The sequence below is a fragment of the Bos indicus genome, chromosome 13, assembly GCF_029378745.1.
Source record: "Bos indicus isolate NIAB-ARS_2022 breed Sahiwal x Tharparkar chromosome 13, NIAB-ARS_B.indTharparkar_mat_pri_1.0, whole genome shotgun sequence".
NCBI classification, from domain to species: domain Eukaryota; kingdom Metazoa; phylum Chordata; class Mammalia; order Artiodactyla; family Bovidae; genus Bos; species Bos indicus.
This window is the reverse complement of record NC_091772.1, coordinates 81359054-81376135: the sequence shown is the minus strand read 5'-3', so window position 1 is coordinate 81376135 and position 17082 is coordinate 81359054. Positions and strand designations below refer to the sequence as shown.

Genomic DNA, 17082 nt, shown 5'->3' with positions numbered 1-17082 from the left:
CTTGAGCTACTTAAAATAACAAGGAGAACAACTGGCAGTCACGAGTCTCAGCACAGCCTCTGACTGCGTGTGCTGGCACGCACTTCCTGCTGCGGTCCTTCCCTTAAAGTGAGGGGCTGCTGTGAAGCTGTCTCTAAGCCCTGTGATTCCTTCTCCTGCCCCTTCTCTCGCATTCTCAGTTCTAATTCGACGAATTCTGATGAAAATCACCGCTTTGGCATCCGTGATTTTTCACTCTCCCTGGCTAAGCACTAGGTTAATCTTCTCTTCCTCTTCCAAACAGGATCTGTGGGCGGGTTGCTCTAGAACAGCGGTTCTCAACCAGAGGCATCCAAATCCACCCCCCACCCCGTCCTTCTTGGGGGCATGTGGCCGTTACAGGAGACGGGGCTCCCTGTCATGACTGTGGAGGGGGTGCTGCCAGCATCTAGTGGGTCCAGACCTGGGGAGCTGGTAAATACCCAACAATGCACAGGACAGGCCCCCAAAACAGAATGATCCAGTCCAAACATCAGCAGCGCCAAAGACGGGAACCTTGGGTCTAGAGAGACTGGGAAAGAGGGAGACGGGAGAAAATGAGCAGAGGTCACTGCCTACTTATGCCTGTCTGGTGTTTCCCACCTAAGAAACAGCACAGCAACTTCTGTTTTTTTTGATGTTGACTCTCCGCTCTTGATTGGGCTTCCCAGCTGGTGTTAGTGGTCCAGAATCCGCCAGCCAAAGCAGGAGACCCAGAGATGCCAGTCCAATCCCTGGAGCAGGAAATGGCCACCCACTCCAGTATTCTTACCTGGGAAATCCCATGGACACAGGAGCCTGGCAGGTTACAGTCCATGGGGTCACAAAAAGTTGGACACAACTGAACACACTTACTTATTCTTCTTCTGATTACGCTTTCTTATTCCTGAAGACTTGGGTGTGTGACTTCAGTAACGCCATGTTAGACCCAAACACAATGGAATAAATGAAAACTGGAGGGCAAATTCTAACATGTACTAGAGCTGTATGAGCATTCTTTCTAAGACTTGAAAAAGTCTTCAGATCCTTGGTTTAATTTAATGGATGATACATTCATCTGCATATGGCATTCAGCAGCAAAGTAAACTTCTTTCTGCCTCTTTGTTTCCAAATCAATGGGGAACAAAGGATATCCTCATTCCATTCAAGCAGTTTCAATGATTCTCAAATGAATGTGGGAGTAATAGTCAAGCCATTTAAAATTCAGTGATGAGAAAGCATACTTAGTAACCTTGTAAACATTCTATGAAAGTACAAGGGAACCTTTAAGAAGACTATCCAAGTGTCCTCTTTATATAATAGCCCTTTATACTTTGAAATGTTCAGAGGCCAATAAGACAGAATTGAACAGAACAGACTAGAAGAATGCAACTCTCAAATTTTCTAGTAACAGTGCTGTTAAAACATGGTTTCTGTTTCTTAACACTCAGAAGATTTAGTTCCCTCAGCCCTACTTACAGAAAGGGCCTTGGACGAACAGCTCACCAACCGTCAGAGGAATTCAAGAAGCTAACTGCACCCTAAGGTCTTTGAAGCTCTCAAACGATGACCCAAGTTTTTTTTTTTTTTAAACAGCAGCAGCTTGGCGGGAAGCAGGAATTAGACAAGAGAACTGACTGAAACCCGCCCTCCAAATGGGAAGAAAAACTACCAATAACGAACTGTGAGGTTTGAAATCACTGCGCGTTTTACTATTCATTATTCAGACGGCTTCCAGCCTCATTACCTGGCATATTCTCCTGCTTCTGAGCTGCCTGTAGAAATGCACTTCAGGACGGCTGAGCCAGCCTTTCAGGGGACAGGAAGCCTTCTTTATCCTCCCATTCTGCCTCTTCCTTCTATCTGTGTCTCTCTCTCAGTCTGCGTGTGTTGCAACCCCCTCCAGTGTTCCAAAGGCCAGCGCAATCGTCTCCCGTTGGGGTACTCAGCCAAGCACATCCACTGCTCAACTGTGTTTTTCTCTTTCTCAGCCCTTTCACCCACTGATTTCACATTTCTCTTTCAAGAGGCCAACGATGGCAGACCTCAACCGAATCAGTTACGAAGAGGCCAGCTGGAAAACCACACTGGGGAGAGTTCTTCCAGAGGAGAGCAGCCTGACGTTTTTCATCTAAATCCTTAGTCCTCACTCCAGCCTACAAGGCGGCAGGAAACTCGCAGCCATAATCGACTGGTTCTTTTAAAGTGTGTGTGTGTGTGTGTGTGTGTAAAACACAGGCACTCTGCCCAGGAGAACCTAGAGAGAAAGAAATCCTCTCTCCTGACACTGTCTGAAGTTTGCTGCCAGGGATTCAGTACATACCTGACCAAAAAAAGAAAATCTCCTACCTAACTGGTTTGACTGTTTCCCAGCTACTACCTGGAGAAGTAAACAGAACCTTATCATTCTCAGGTAATCTGACTTGGACATTTTTTTTTCCCCAACTAAATATTTCTAATTTCAATGCTCTTCCACTGCTGCCAACTGCTGTCTCTGAACTGGATCGACTGACAGTTCTGTCTGGGAGGAAGCCGGCTCCAGAGCAACCAGCCAAGGAAGCCTGCACCTTCCACCAGGCTGCCTCCGTGCGGCCACTGGGAGGGACTGGGGGGTGCGTGGTGACTTGGGACTCTGCAGTTATCCTGTCAGGCCAGCGCTGAACCAAGAGAGGTTCTTCCTGTGCCCCCCGGGCCCCTCCAGTCGGGCAGGATTTCTGTTGATCTCTTTGTACTTCTCAATGAATCCAACTCTCAGGGCATTTTTTTCTCTTGATTCAGGAAGTGGCGAGCTGAGCTCTGAGAGTCTTTCTGCTCCGATGATATAAACAAATTGTAGAGGAAGTCAAGTCAAACTTTCCCTTGCTGCTTTTGTTCTCCCAACCAGCGATTCAGAAAACAGAGCCAACTTTTTTTTTTTTGGATGACTTTTAAAGATTGCTCTTAACTGGAAAGGCAGAAACTCTCTTTTTTTAAACCAAGACACTCAACTTACTTTTTTCAAAAAAGAATTGCCCTAGAAGGTTTGGTTTTTCTTTTTTTTTAATAAGGCTGTTTTCGAGACTTTTCAAAACAAATGTCTCCCTTGACATTGCAGTTACCTAATGGTTGTTCTTTCCTTCAAGTTTCAACCAAAAGAGCATTAATGAGCTCTGTGTGGACAATGGCTGGACTTGATTAGAGGCCCTTGGTGCCCTGATTTACAGCCAAGGGGAGCAAACAGTCATGATTCAATCAGGTGCCCGTACAAGGCACACCGCAGAGAGAAACGAGACGACTTATCTGCAGAATCTGCAGATACTGCTTGAAAAAATCACACGTAAGAAGGCCTTCTCGCCGTGGAAGCTACTTGAAGGCCTTATCACCAGCTTGGAAGATGGCATCTCTGGGTCTCACTCCTGGTTCTGAGAGAGGCCATTTCCAAACCAGAGGTACCTGACAGCCCCGGGCGAACGCTCACCACCCGTCCTAGTCAACTGATGAAAGAAGCTCCGCGCCGCGTGAGCGAAGGGAGGCAGGACGGTAGGGAGCGCACAAGTATCTGCAGGGGGGCTTCCCACACTGGTGTTCTGGCATGTTAATCCTGGTGCAAGAAGTAAGATTTGACATCACGTGGATATCTGTATGCCACTCCTGCTCATCCTTGGCTGGCGCTCCGTGTACACAGGTAGGTAGTCAACTTTCAGAACAGCTTGATCTTCTAGTGAAGCATGTTAAGTTCACACACAGGCTCGCGCTCCTGCCTGCGTCTCCGTGTTCCCTTCGGTACAGTGCTGTCATGGGGGTTACAAGGAGCACAGCGACACCTCACCCCAACGTGTGGTGTGTTGGGCTCTCAGTGAAAGGCAGTTGCTGTTAAAATTCACAGCCCTGAGTTCGCCTGGGTCAGGAAAAACCAGCATCGGCAGAATCCGAATTTGGGTTGTATTTACAAAGTTACTTCTATTAATATGTCAGAACATGTTTGTTTAACCATGACTGTCCCTGCCCTCCTTATCTACATTATATACTGTAGCTACTTATAGACCAAGAGGTACATAAAATCAGTTATGCAAGTTGTAACTGTGCAATTATTGAATAAAGAGAGGATGAACGGAAAATGTAAGGTTCTGAAAGCTGGCTTGAGTTCACGTTTTATCTTATATTCATTAAACTGTTCATTTACTTGTCTACACTCTCTTCTCTGCTGATCACTTTCCAGGCGTGCAGTCTCCCTTGAGCAACATCAGATGAGAAAGCTCTTCCATTCCCACCGCAGGGGGGGCAAGCACACAGCACGCCCAGAGGCAGTGCCCTGCTCGGAGGCCTCCGAGGTGCGCGCGGCGGTGTTAGAGGCTGTGTCCGCCTCCACACCCCTAACTACTTTGAGAGCTTTGGTGTAGAAATATGCAATACCTACAGTGCTCCAGAATTTCTATAAAGCAAATAGAGCTACTATGCCCTGATGCAACTGCCGTACATTTACCAAATCCAACGACTCATGTACTGGGCGCTGGGATACAAACAGTGCTCGTCAGCGCTGGCTGGTCCCTCGTAAAGGCTAGACACACACACACACTTGCAGGACCAGAAGAGCAGGCCCCCTGGTACCAGTCCTACGCATGTAGTCACGTCAGTCGTGTCCAATGCTTTGCGACCCCGAGGACTGAAGCCCGCCAGGCTCCTCTGTCCATGGGGATTCTCCAGGCAAGAATACTGGAGTTGGTTGCCATTTCCTCCTCCAGGGCATCTTCCAGACCCAGGGATCGAACCTGTGTCTCAAGTCTCCTGCATTGCCAAGTGAATTCTGTACCACCAGCACCACGTGAGAAGGAAGTAAACCCCCACACTCGACAAATAGCAACCGTGTGTGTGAAGACACACAGGAGGGCAACGGTTGGTGCGTCTCCCACTCATCAGTTCACCTCTTATTATACTTGATGCAACCTGACCTTGGAATTCTGGTGCACGCTCTGTCCAACTATAAGTGGGGTACCAGAGAAAGCAAGAGAGAATTCTGAATAAAAGTATTCACTAGGCTATTGGTTTTTTAATCATTCTATTAATCACAGTTCTCCAGAAAAATAGAATCAATAGGATATGGGTGTATAGGAAGAGATTTATTATGAGGAAATTGACTCATGCAGTTATGGAGACTGAAAGGTTGCGTGATTCTGTCTAGAAACTGGCAGCCCAGGAGAGCCAGGGGTATGGTTCCAGGCTGAGTCCAAAGGCCTGAGAAACAGGAGGACTCAGGGCAGGAAGATCAATGTCCCAGCTTAAGCCAGGAGTCAGGAAGAGCCAAACTCTTCCTCCTCTGCTGTTCTGTTCTGTTCAGTCACTCAAGGGACTGGATGAGGTGCACCCAGACTGAGGAGGGCATGCTGCTTCCCTGAGTCTACCAGTGCAACGCTAATCTCATCTGGAAACACCTTCACAGCCATTCCCAGAAACAGCATGGAACCAGTATCTGGGCAACCCGCGATCTTGCTGACACACAAAATTCATCATCACAACCTGCTGAAGAGGAATAGATGATGTGACCACCCAGGAAAAAGAAATACTGACACTGACAGAGATAACATAAAAGAAATGCTCCATCTCCGCAAAGGGATGGTGACCAGGACGCGTGCCTGCACGCTCAGTCGTGCATGACTCCTCGCCACCTGCTCCTCTGTCCACGGGACTCTCCAGGCAAGACACTGGGGTGGGTTGCCATTTCCTCCTCCAGGGGATCTTCCCAACCCGGGGAGCGAACCCGCAGTCTTCTGCATCTCCCTGAATTGAAAGGCAGATTCTTTAGCACTGAGCCACTTGGGAAGATTCATCCCTGCCCTAGGAAACACACATTAGAGATCATATATAAAAAACTTGACAGATATTTTCCCAAATTTGACACAAAAATCCTAAAGATTTGTATCACAATAATGTGTTGTGAAGCCAAAAGAAACTCTTCTAAATTGACAATAATTTATTTAAAAATAAATTTTAATTAATCCTGATGGCAGAAGGATTAAGTCTTCTTCTCAGAAGTCTCTCTCTAGAAAATGATAATCCAAGATTATCATCACATTAACAGGTAGTCCAAGAGTATGCAGGGCTTCCTAGGTGATGCTAGCAGTAAAGAATCTGCCTGCCAATGCAGGAGACCTAAGAAAATTAGGTTCGATCCCTGGGCCAGGAAGATCCCCTGGAGGAGGAAATGGCAACCTACTCCAGTATTCTTACTGGAGAAATTCCACAAACATAGGAGCCGGGCAGGCTGCAGTCCATGGGGTCACAAATAGTTGGACATGGTTGAATGAACACAAAAGAATATGTAGACAAAATATATAGGAAGCATATATCATAGGAAAAGTCAGGTAGTTAATAAAAAAAAATCCAGTTATATGCATTATCTGACTTAATTACCCACCTCCACCCTGGCCACGTGACATAGTTCAGGCCAGTGAAGCAGCAACAGGAGGTTTCTGGGAGAGTCCTGGACAGGTCTGTTGTGTTGAAAAGGAAAAGAGGTCCTGGTTCTACTTGTCTTCCTTTTCCCTGACTTGAGAGGAAAGCAGTCAGGCATCCTGCAAGCACAAAGAAGAATCACAGAGCTTCGACATTCTAGGGCCTCTGAAACAATAACTTCCTGGCTCTGGACTTCCTTTTACGTGAGAGGAAAAAAACCTAAGTCTCTGCTGGCTTTTTGCTATGGTGGTTGCTACTTACAGCTGAAAGCATCCCGAACTGGTTTAATGCAGTCAAGGTGGAGCATGATCAGATGACCAAGCTCACAACAGCAGTGAATGGAGTGATCAGAAAGAAAACCAGATCTCTTTGACCTTAAAATCTGTACCCTTAAGTATGACGTTACACTGTCATTATGATTTCTGCAAGTAAGCAAAAACACATAGCAAATGTGTTTGCTCCAAACAGAGTAATAAGACCATGTCATATTGCCTCAAACTCTAGGACACTAAGTCTACATTCCAATTTTAACTGTAAATTTCTAGGAGGATATGGAAAGTGCCAAGGAATCCCTTAATATTGATAATGTTGAAAATATGCTACAAATGTGCCTAACTTTTTTTTTAAGATTTTTTTGGGGATGTGGGCCGCTTTTAAAGTCCTATTGAATTTGTTACAATATTATTTCTGTTCTATGTTTTGGTTTTAGGCCACAAGGCATGTGCGATCTCAGCTCCCTCAGCAGGGATCGAACCCACATGCCCTGCATTTGAAAGTGAAGTCTTAACCACTAGACCACCAGGAAGTCCTTGTACCTCTAATTTATTCCCATTATCTATTTCTCTGTCAGTCAAGCTGAGCCCGAGCTCCCCATTTTACAGATGAGAAGACCGTAGCTCAGAGAGTTCAGGTGGCCTGTGCAGGGTGGTAAGAGCAGGATTAAACTCAGCTCTGCTACAGCCCAGGGCTGGCTTCATTGCAACTAAGACGGACAGTAGTAAAGTGTGTCCCGTGCGTGTTAGGACTGGACTGGCCAAAAACTTCCTTTTGGTTTTTCCATAAGATATTACAGAAAAACCTAAATGAACTTTCTGGCCAATCCAAATGAATGGCTGATCTTCCGTATGGCAGCAGCTCTGACAGTTCATCCATAAATGAATAAAGCTTGGGCAAGAGTCTAGTGGCGGATACTGAAGTGAAATAAACCAGTCAATTCCTGCTCAGCCCCATCTAGCTGTAACATTCGGTGAATCTCGCAATCTCTCAGCTTCCACTTCTTCCTCTGTGAAAAGGAGAGGACAGCCTCATAGAAGAGTCCTGAGGGCTCAAGGTGGGCAAAGCTGCCAGGTTCCAGCCAGACTGTCCAACAACCCTTGACAAGTGTTCACGGTTATTTAACTACTGTCCCACATGTCCTCCCTACGGATGCAAATGAGGCAGTTCTGTTCTGATCTGGATATTTCTCTTTGACAAACTCTGAAAAGGAAATGGCAACCCACTCCAGTGTTCTTGCCTGGAGAATCCCAGGGACGGGGGAGCTTGGTGGGCTGCCATCTCTGGGGTCGCACAGAGTCGGACACAACTGAAGCAACTTAGCAGCAGCAGCAGCAGCAGCAGAGCACTCTCAAAACTAGAAGGAATATGCAATAATCTGAGAGCAAATGGTCTCTGCAAAAGGAAGACCTGACTTTGCTAAAAACAATGTTTTCCATGCCCATCCATGTATGCTAAGTCGCTTCAGTCATGTTGGACTCTGTGCGACCCCGTGGACTGTAGCCCATGAGCTTCTTCTGTCCATAGGATTCTCCAGGTAAGAACACTGGAGTAGGTAGCCATGCCCTCCTCCAGGCAATCTTCCTGACCCAGGGACTGAACCGTGTCTCTTACATCTCCTGCACTGGCAGGCAGGTTCTTTACCACTAGTGCCGCCTGGCAGGGAACAAAATGAAAACAATCTGGTGAGGGTGCCAGGGGCGGGGGGGGAAGCAGGGCAGTGTAGAAAAGAAGGTCTTTTTGTCCTTGCAAAATGTTGGGCAATCATATATCTGACAAAGGATTTGTATCCAGAATATGTGTTTGAAAGTTTTCAAAGAAGAAGAAAACAAACCACTCAATATTTTAAAGTGGCAAAAGATTTGAAGATATATTGATGACAAATAAGCAAATGAGAAAATGCTCAGTGTCTTTAGTCACAGTGATGAGAGACCACTAGGAACCTGCAACGTCAGGTCCATGAATCAAGGCAAATTGGAAGTGGTCAAACAGGAGATGACAAGAGTGAACATCGACATTCTAGGAATCAGCGAACTAAGATGGACTGGAATGGGTGAATTTAACTCAGATGACCAGTATATCTACTACTGTGGGCAAGAATCCCTTAGAAGAAATTGAGTAGCCATCATAGTCAACAAGAGAATCTGAAATGCAGTACTTGGATGCAAGCTCAAAAAAGACAGAATGATCTCTGTTCATTTCCAAGGCAAACCATTCAATATCACAGTAATCCAAGTCTATGCCCTGACCAGTAATGCTGAAGAAGCTGAACGGTTCTCTGAAGACCTACAAGACCTTCTAGAACTAACACCCCACCCCCAAAAAAGATGAACCTATTAGAAGAGCTAAATTTTAAAAACCCTGATCTATCAAGTGCTAGCTTCATAGGACTTTGTGTATTTGATCCTGGGCAAATAATCTGTATGCAGGTCAGGAAGCAACAGATAGAACTGGACATGGAACAACGGACTGGTTCCAAACTGGGAAAGTACATCAAGGCTGTATATTGTCACCCTGCTTACTTAACTTATATGCAGAGTACATCATGAGAAACGCTGGACTGGAAGAAACACAAGCTGGAGTCAAGATTGCCGGGAGAAATACCAATAACCTCAGATATGCAGATGATACCACCCTTATGGAAGAAAGTGAAGAGGAACTAAAAAGCCTCTTGATGAAAGTGAAAGAGGAGAGTGAAAAAGTTGGCTTAAAGCTCAACATTCAGAAAACGAAGATCATGGCATCCGGTCCCATCACTTCATGGGAAATAGATGGCGAAACAGTGTCAGATTTCATTTTTGGGGGCTCCAAAATCACCACAGATGGTGACTGCAGCCATGAAATTAAAAGATGCTTACTCCTTGGAAGGAAAAGTTATGACCAACCTAGATAGCATGTTGAAAAGCAGAGACCTTACTTTGCCAACAAAGGTCCGTCTTGTCAAGGCTATGGTTTTTCCTGTGGTCATGTATGAATGTGAGAGTTGGACTGTGAAGAAGGCTGAGCGCCGAAGAATTGATGGTTTTGAACTGTGGTGTTGGAGAAGACTCTTGAGAGTCCCTTGGACTGCAAGGAGATCCAACCAGTCCATTCTGAAGGACATCAGCCCTGAGATTTCTTTGGAAGGACTGATGGGGAAGCTGAAACTCCAGTACTTTGGTCACCACATTCGAAGAGCCGACTCATTGGAAAAGACCCTGATGCTGGGAGGGACTTGGAGCAGGAGGAAAAGGGGACGACAGAGGATGAGATGGCTGGATGGCATCCCTGACTCGATGGACGTGAGTCTGAGTGAACTCCAGGAGTTGGTGGTGGACAGGGAGGCCTGGCGTGCTGCAATTCATGGGGTCGCAAAGAGTCGGACACGACTGAGTGACTGAACTGAACTGAATACACACCATATGGGAAATTTCCAAAGAAAATTAAGAACCAGAGCTTTGGAAGAGAGGGTAAGAAGAAGAGAGAGGGACTAAACTTTGAATGAAATGTCGATGGACAGGACTTTACCTCAAAGACTGATGTCTCTTCCTGAAAACTTCACTACTGGGCCACCTGCCATTTTACAAGATGGGGAAAGATGCAAAAACGCCGCCACACCCACTAAATCTCTGCTGTTCCTCAGGCACTCCACTCAGGGCTCTCCGGGTGCTGGCCCCAGATTATAGGCACAGCCCAGAGAGGCCAGCAGTTTGCCCCTAGGCCACACAGCAAATAAACAGCGGAGCCAGAATTCCCAAGATGTTCCTTTTCTCATCCTTCCACAACACAGCCTTCCCTACTGGGGAAGGAACATGGCAGCCAAGTGGGTGACGTTCCCTCAGGGGGGAACTTCTCACTTTAACGTGCCTCCTGCACACACAGAGTCCCTCCCCTACCCTCCACCACCACCTTCCTGCCTTCGGAGGGCCCTCCGTTTTTAGGTTTATGTTGGTACCTGCCCCGTCCACGACCCCCACCGCATCTCATCAGTGTAAGCCAGTGTTATTCAACATGGCTTTCATTTGCATCCCCCCATAATGGGCTTCCCTGGTAGCTCAGCTGGTAAAGAATCCACCAGCAGTGCAGGAGACCTGCGTTTGATCCCTAATTTGGGAGGATCCCCTGGAGAAGGGAACGCCTCCCCACTCCAATATTCTGGCCTGGAGAATTCCATGGACTGTATGGTCCATGAGGTCACTAAGAGTCGGACACGACTGAGCGACTTTCACTTTCTTTCCATAAGGAATATTTTTTGGAGAAGGAAATGGTAACCAGAATCCTTGCCTGGGAAATCCCACAGACAGAGGATCCGAGCAGGCTACAGTCCATGAGTTCAAAGAGTCGGACATGGCTGAGCAGTGGAGCGCATGTGCATAAGGAAGATTTTTAGACTCTTTTTTCCTAATTGCCCCACGTTAATACCGCAGATGGACGGCACGTCTATTCGTGTGCTGTGCATCTCTGTGGGCTTCATCTAGAGACAGGTGAGCTCTGAGAAACATAAACAGTGTGGGCCCCTGGCAAGCAGCTCTGTGCCCCTCAGAACACGGGGGTCAGGGGCGGCGGCGAGCCAGCAGCACAGTACATGCAGAGCGGGCAGGGCTGGTGCCCGAGACCACTGTTAAGGGCTTCCCGGACATCGTCTCATCCAGCCCTCTGCTCAGATGCTAGGTTCCAGGCTCCACCCAGAGCTGGGAAGCTGCGTTAACTCCAGCGGCCTCTTCTTGAAAACAGTGGTGTGGTGTGGTTGAGTTGCTCAGTCGTGTCTGACTATTGCAGCCCTATGGACTGTAACCAGCCAGGCTCCTCTGTCACTGCGATTCTCTGGGCAAGAATACTGGAGTGGGTTGCCATTTCCTTCTCCAGGGGATCTTCCCAACCCTGGGATCGAACCTGGGTCTCCTGCATTGCAAGTGGATTCTTTACACCTGCAACGAATCCTGCAAGAGACTGAGCTGCCAGGAAAGCCCAATCTCCTGAAAACAGCACTCTTTACTTTCATTTTGCCCCTCCTCAGTCTCTCTCAGTCGCTGTCCTTTCCAGGAGGGAAGCAGAAGTGATTCTAGGAAAGAAAACCACGGGGGACACTGGTGTCTCTTCCGGTTAGATTGCTCTTGATCACCCCCAATTCCATGTTTTCCCAGCTTCTCAAACTTGTTGTGAATTGTTCCTTTCATTTCAAAGGTCTGAGTCACTGTTTGCAGACAAGGATTTAGACTGAAAATGTCCTAAACTGGCCCTTTTCTGGAAATCATGATGCCTCATCTTCACAAGCATGGAGCTAGGTTCTTTTCAGGGATTATCAAAATTTCATTTTTGCAACCACCACCATCTTACAGGTGGGGAATGGAGGCTCAGAGAAATCGGTGAATTCACCCCAGGTCACATGAGGACACGCAGTGGCCAGCCCAGCTACAAATCTAGGACAGACTGGCTCCAAGTGCATGCTGCTAACCACGATGAGAAGCCACCACTTAATTTTAGTGTATCACTTCCCTCAAAGTGGGGAGGAAACAGAAGTTGGAGACTTTTCAAAGGGGGAGGGGCTACCTTTGTGCTTTATATAAGTTTACTTGCCCAGCCACAAAAGAACATGCTGGTGCTGAGTAGTATATAGACTTTTTCTTTTTTTTTTAAAGTCATGCTTCTGATAATTGGGGAAGCTTCCCTGGTGGCTCAGATGGTAAAGAATCTGCCTGCAATACAGGAGACCAGGGTTTAATCCCTGGGTTGGGAAAATCCCCTGGAGAAGGGAGTGGCAACTCACTCCAGTGTTCTTGCCTGGAGAATTCCATGCGCAGAGGAGCCTGGTGGGCCACAGTCCATAGGGTTGCAAAGAGTCAGACACGACTGTGCAAATAACACTTACTTACTTCTGGTAACTGATTAAGACTTGCTACCCAGCCATTTACTGCTTTCAGCAAGAGATTTCTCTCTTCCTACTCAATTACTGTATAATAAACTTCCTCAAGGGAGAGACTTCACAATGAAGACAGGGCTCTGAGGGGAAAGCTCACCCTCGTACACTTTGCCAGATGTTCCAGAATCTTCAGACAGATCTGAATAATGAACTGTGTTTTTTACGTTGCTCAAATTTGCTTTTCCAACTATCATTCTTTAGCATGGTTTGAACTGTGTTAACTTTGAACCGTTTCCTGTGTTCTTGGAGAACTAAGTCAATATTCATTCCTTTTTTTTTCCCGCAGAGTAAAAGGAAGAAAAAACATCATGTCTATAATGATCTGTAATGTGTATTCTATCAGGTATAAAAGAACTGGAATATACCATCTGATATGCACTTTATACAAATTAGCTCTAATCCCTTCCACAACTTCCAGTAAATGTTCCAGCACCCAGTTTTAAAAAAGGAGTCTCAGAAAAGGGAAGTGGCTGGCCTGGGACACACAGTGGATCTCTGACAGCAGCAGATTTCAAGCTCCGCTTTCGCTGGTCCCAGCACTGGCGCAGCGCTACCGCTTCCCGTGTGGCCGTCACATGTGTCAAAACTCTCCCTTGCAGGTAGTCGAAGCCCAAAATTTCCACTTCTAACCCGACAAATCCCCTTCACCCAGTTCTTGATATTTTCAGTCACTTTTTGGTTCTTAAAACATGGACAGACTCCCGGTTTCTGGTCCATCATGTAAGAAGCTTAGAAGTCACCACTCCATCTCAGCAACAGGCGAAAAGCTGAACAAACTGAAAAAATGAACAGCTCTTCTTAGATCAGTAAGAGAAGTGAAGAGAGATCAAACCAGTCTATCCTAAAGGAAATTAACCCCGAATATTCATTTGGAAGGACTGACACTGAAGCTGAAGCTCCAATACTTCAGCCACCTGATTCAGAGAGCCAACTTATTGGAAAAGACCCTGATGTTGGGAAAGACTGAAGACAGGAGAAGGGGATGACAGAGGACGAGATGGTTGGATCACATCACTGACTCAATGGACATGAGTTTGAGCAAGCGCCAGAAGACAGTGAAGACAGGGAAGCCTGACCTGCTGCAGTCCATGGGGTCACAAAGAATCAGACACAATTGAGTGACTGAGTAAGAGCAACAACAGGAAAAGTGAGGTCACAGGGCAAACCACTGCCCCCAAACTGGGGAGACAAGCATTTACAGACAATCCGTGCTTAGGGGACCATCAGCCTTGGTGGGAGTCAGAGATGGGCTAGAGAAACCAGGACTGAAACTGAATGATGGCTGGAGGCTCCTGTGGGCAGATCTGAGATTGAAAAGCTCCAGGGACACCCAGTCGCAGGGAGGGGGCCCCCACCTTGTGAGATTTCCTGACCAGGTTCTCACAGTGAGTATCAGGGAAAAGTCCCCTCGTGCTCCAAGCAGGGGAGGGGAAGAAGAGGCAGTCTGCAACAGGCTACAGCGTCCGTCCCTCAGAGCACGCGCCACCCTCAGGAGAGATTGCTCAACCAGGACTTCATCGCTGCGGTTTTATGAGAACTGCACTGACTTAGGAGAAGGAGAATACCTAACTCCAGGCCCCCGTGGCTCTCCACGTGGAGGAAGGGAAATACCCAGCTCCTGCCCACTCGAGCCACCTGCTGCAGCTAAGGATGATGAGGTGAGAAGCACTGTGGGGTTCACCGCACAGGGGCACCAGAGGCTCGGAGCTGAATACAGCGCTCCTCTCCCCTCCCCTCACACTGCCAAACCTGCAGCAGTTCCTTCTCCCGCGTACATCACGTCAGGCCATCAGAAAAAATCGCAAGGCATACTAAATTAAAAAAAAACAACCCACAGTTTGGAGAGAGAGAGCAAGCATGAGAACTAGACTCAGATGTGGCAGGGATGTTGGAATTCTTAGACCGGGAATTTAAAACAACAAGGATTAAGACGCTGAGAAGTCTCCTGGGGAGACAGCATGTAGGAACAGATGGGAAATATGAGCAGAGAGAGAGAAAATCTAAGAATTAAAGGAAACGCTAGAGATAGAAAATGCTGCAACAGAAAGGAAGACTGTCTTTAATTGGTATCCTAGTAGACTGGACATGGCTGAGAAAAGTCATCTCCAACCTTGAGGATATATCAACAGAACACTCATAAACCAAAAAGCAGTTACTGAAAACAAAAAATAATTTAAAAACCAGAGTGGAATGCCCAACGGCTGTGGGAGAACTAGAAAAAGTGTGACAAGGTGTAAGGGGAATCCCAGAAGGAGAAGAAAGAGTGAAAGCGACAGAAGAAATACCTGAGGCACAAACAACTGGGAATTTCCCCCAAATTAATGTCAGACACTAAAGCAGAGATCCAGGAGGCTCAGAGACATTGGGCAGGATAAATGCCTATGTCCAGGCTACACCTTATTTCTTCACTTAGTGTAACTACATCTTTATGTACGTGCTCAATCATGCCCAACTCTTTGCGACCCCATGGAGCCCACCAGGCTCCTCTGTCCATGGGATTTTCCAAAGAATACTGGGGTGGGTGGCCACTTCCTTCTCCTGAGGATCTTCCCAACCCAGGGATCGAACCCCGGTCTCCTAAATCTTCTTGCACTGGCAGGCAGATTCTTTCACCACTAAGCCACCTGGGAAGCCCTAGGCATGTCATACTTAAATGGTAGAATATCAAAAATAAAGGAAAAAATACTGAAAGAGGTTAGAAGGAAAATCACTTTACTCATGGGCAGAGACTGTAATGATCTATGACTTCTCAGAAACCAACACTCAAAAAGAGTGGAGGGAAATACTTAAAAGCTTGAGAGAGAGAGGAAAAAAAGACCAACTGAGAATTCTGTTCTGGGCAAAATGATCCTTCAAAAGTGAAGGAAAAATGAAGACTTTCTCAGACAAACAAAAATTGAGATTTGTCGCCAGCAGACCAGACTTGCGAGACCTGTTAAAATCGGCTTCTCTGGGGAGAAGGAGAACAGGTCAGAAACTCAGATCTACATAAAGAAGGAAGCGCAAAAGAGGAGGGGTAAGTGAAGGTAGAAGAATGTTATTGTTCTTACTCTTTACTGATCTGATAACTGCTTATTTAAACTAATAACAGCAGCCATGTATTCAGTCATATACAGCAGCCGTGTATTCAGTTATATACGCCTGCGTGTATGTGTGTGTGTGTATGCATACTTATGGATAAGCGAACAGGATGCCAGTGATGGGGACGCAAGAGATGAGGGAGGAATCTGGATTACGTCTGCAAAGGTACCGCACTCCCTGTGAAGTGGCCTACTGTTATTTGAAAGTGCACTTGGGGACTTCCCAGGAAAGACTTTGATTTCCAGTGCAGGGGGTGCTGGCTCGACCCCTGGTCAGGGGGCTAAGATCCCATGGGCCTCATGGCCAAAAAAATCCAGAACAGAAACAATAGAAGCAACACTGTAATAAGTTCAATGTAGACTGTTAAAACGGTCCACAAAAAAAAGGAAAGGCAAGTGGACTTGGATCAATGTAAACGCGTGTGTAAAAATGTGTGTGTACAGGTGTGCACCGCAAATTCTAGAGCAGCCCCTGAAGGAAGCAGGAGACACAGGACAGAGCCGCACAGCTGGTCAGCACACAGCCTGGGGAGCACCACCCTCAGCAGAGAAACTGAGCTCCGGACTCAGGCCGGCTGAGCGCGGCGGGACGCGGCTGTGCTCGCCCAAGTTTCTTAGCTGGAAAAAGGTGTTACTTTTAGTTCCTCAGGTGGCTGGCCCTGGCACCCCTGGCCTTACTTTCAGTACAGAGTGGGGAAGCCACTGGACGGCTTCAGAGGAAACGATTTTGAATAGAGATGGCAGCAGGCAGGGCCAGAGAAAGTGGGGGAAACATTCAATAATTCACTTCTTAAAAGAAAAGCAGAGACATCACTTTGCCAACAAAGTCCTTCTAGTCAAAGCTATGGTTTTTCCAGTGGTCATGTATAGATGTCAGAGTTGGACCAGAAAGAAGGCAGAGCGCCAAAGAACTGGTGCTTTTGAACTGTGGTGTTGGAGAAGACTCTTGAGAGTCCCTTGGACTGCAAGGAGATCCAACCAGTCTGTCCTAAAGATCAGTCCTGAATATTTGTTGGAAGGACTGATGTCGAAGCTGAAGCTCCAATACTTTGGCCACCTGATGCGAAGAACTGACGCATTTGAAAAGACCCCGATGCTGGGAAAGATTGAAGGTGGGAGGAGAAGGGACGACAGAGGATGAGATGGTTGGATGGTGTCACCGACTCGATGGACATGGGTTTGAGCAGACTCTGGGAGCTGGTGATGGACAGGGAAGCCTGGCGTGCTGCAGTCCAGGGGGCTACAAAGAGTGGGACATGACTGAGCGACTAAACTGAAAAGAAAATCTTGGGCTCAAAAGTCCTGCCTCGTTCCTGCCCCACCCCCACCCTGTCTAAACTCAGGCAACAGATCAGCAGCAGTAGTTACAGAGCCACATTCAGTCAACAAATGCTTTGGTCCCTA

At 47.0% G+C, this 17082-nt stretch overlaps 1 long non-coding RNA gene across 1 annotated transcript; it reads left to right on the top strand.

Annotated features, from left to right (window-relative positions):
- The first annotated feature begins 37 nt into the window (after positions 1-37).
- Positions 38-4094, top strand: LOC139186624 (uncharacterized). The gene is made up of 2 exons (XR_011570301.1): positions 38-2410; positions 2776-4094. It is a non-coding gene; the product is annotated as an uncharacterized lncRNA (long non-coding RNA).
- The last annotated feature ends 12988 nt before the right edge of the window (positions 4095-17082 follow it).